The sequence below is a fragment of the Aedes albopictus genome, chromosome 3, assembly GCF_035046485.1.
Source record: "Aedes albopictus strain Foshan chromosome 3, AalbF5, whole genome shotgun sequence".
In the NCBI taxonomy this organism is placed as follows: Eukaryota; Metazoa; Arthropoda; class Insecta; order Diptera; family Culicidae; genus Aedes; species Aedes albopictus.
Window position 1 is genome coordinate 31947761 of NC_085138.1, and position 2911 is coordinate 31950671.

Below are 2911 nucleotides of genomic sequence, written 5' to 3' on the forward strand. Positions count from 1 at the left end.
GTATTTGTGAATATTTGTTGATTTTTATGATGATCTGGGAATTCTGGTGAATATTTGAGTTCAATGAGGTTGCTCGAGAGTTTTTGAAGTATTTGTGAATAATTGATGATTTTTATGATGACCTGGGAATTCTGGTGAATATTTGGGTTCAATCAGATTGCTCGACCGTTTTTTGAAGTATTTGTGAATATTTGTTGATTTTTATGATGATCTCGGAATTCTGGTGAATATTTGAGTTCAATGAGGTTGCTCGAGGGTTTATGAAGTATTTGTGAATATTTGTAAATTTTTATGATGACCTGGGAATTCTGGTAAATATTTGAGTGCAATGAGCTTGCTCGAGGGTTCATGAAGTATTTGTGAATATTTGTTGATTTTTATGATGACCTGGGAATTCTGGTGAATATTTGGGTTCAATCAGATTGCTCGATTGTGGAAATCCATTCACTACTCTGGGAGTTATAATGTCATAAAGTTGAAAAACCACGAAAAAGTGTATAAAGAAGCCCCGCACGACGGTACTCTAAAACTCTTAAAGAATCCTCGAATTAGCTCAGCAAACTCAAATATTCATTAGAATTCCCAAATAATCACAATATATCGAGGAATACTCTAAAACTCTTCAGGAATCTTCGAATAAGCTCAGCAAACTCAAATATTCATTAGAATTCCCAAATAACCACAAAATATCGAGGAATACTCTAAAACTCTTCAAGAATCCTCGAATAAGCTCGGCAAACTCAAATATTCATTAGAATTCCCAAATAACCACAAAATATCGAGTAATACTCTAAAACTCTTCAAGAATCCTCGAATAAGCTCGGCAAACTCAAATATTCATTAGAATTCCCAAATAATCACAAAATATCGAGGAATACTCTAAAACTCTTCAAGAATCCTCGAATAAGCTCAGCAAACTCAAATATTCATTAGAATTCCCAAATAATCACAAAATATCGAGGAAGACTCTAAAACTCTTCAAAAATCCTCGAATAAGCTCAGCAAACTCAAATATTTATATAAATTTCCAAATAATCACAAAATATCGAGGAATACTCTAAAACTCTTAAAGAATCCTCGAATTAGCTCAGCAAACTCAAATATTCATTAGAATTCCCAAATAATCACAATATATCGAGGAATACTCTAAAACTCTTCAAGAATCCTCGGCAAACTCAAATATTCATTAGAATTCCCAAATAACCACAAAATATCGAGGAATACTCTAAAACTCTTCAAGAATCCTCGAATAAGCTCGGCAAACTCAAATATTCATTAGAATTCCCAAATAACCACAAAATATCGAGGAATACTCTAAAACTCTTCAAGAATCCTCGAATTAGCTCAGCAAACTCAAATATTCATTAGAGTTCCCAAATAATAACAACAAATCGAGGAATACTCTAAAACTCTTCAAGAATCCTCGAATAAACTCAGCAAACTCAAATATTCATTAGAATTCCCAAATAATCACAAAATATCGAGGAATACTCTGAAACTATTCAAGAATCCTCGAATAAGCTCGGCAAACTCAAATATTCATTAGAATTCCCAAATAATCACAAAATATCGAGGAATACTCTAAAATTCTTCAGGAATCTTCGAATAAACTCAGCAAACTCAAATATTCATTAGAATTCCCAAATAATCACAATATATCGAGGAATACTCTAAAACTCTTCAGGAATCTTCGAATAAGCTCAGCAAACTCAAATATTCATTAGAATTCCCAAATAATCACAAAATATCGAGGAATACTCTAAAACTCTTCAAGAATCCTCGAATTAGCTCAGCAAACTCAAATATTCATTAGAGTTCCCAAATAATAACAACAAATCGAGGAATACTCTAAAACTCTTCAAGAATCCTCGAATAAACTCAGCAAACTCAAATATTCATTAGAATTCCCAAATAATCACAATATATCGAGGAATACTCTAAAACTCTTCAGGAATCTTCGAATAAGCTCAGCAAACTCAAATATTCATTAGAATTCCCAAATAATCACAAAACATCGAGGAATACTCTAAAACTCTTCAAGAACCCTCGAATAAGCTCGGCAAACTCAAATATTCATTAGAATTCCCAAATAACCACAAAATATCGAGGAATACTCTGAAACTCTTCAAGAATCCTCGAATTAGCTCAGCAAACTCAAATATTCATTGGAGTTCCCAAATAATAACAACAAATCGAGGAATACTCTAAAACTCTTCAAGAATCCTCGAATAAACTCAGCAAACTCAAATATTCATTAGAATTCCCAAATAATCACAATATATCGAGGAATACTCTAAAACTCTTCAGGAATCTTCGAATAAGCTCAGCAAACTCAAATATTCATTAGAATTCCCAAATAACCATAAAATATCGAGGAATACTCTAAAACTCTTCAAGAATCCTCGAATAAGCTCGGCAAACTCAAATATTCATTAGAATTCCCAAATAACCACAAAATATCGAGGAATACTCTGAAACTCTTCAAGAATCCTCGAATAAACTCGGCAAACTCAAATATTCATTAGAATTCCCAAATAACCACAAAATATCGAGGAATACTCTAAAACTCTTCAAGAATCCTCGAATAAGCTCGGCATACTCAACTATTCATTAGAATTCCCAAATAATAACAACAAATCGAGGAATACTCTAAAACTCTTCAAGAATCCTCGAATAAGCTCAGCAAACTCCGATATTCATTAGAATTCCTAATTAATCACAAAAAATCGAGGAATACTCTCAAATTTTTCAAGAATCCTCGAGCATGCTCTGTGAACTAAAATATTATCCAAATTGATTGACGCATGACAAAATTCGGTTAACATTTGGAAGTGGCCACATACCATGGGGCATAAATTTAGGGTATTGCTCAGTGTATCTGAACAGGAAAGTCATAAGTGAATTGACTTCT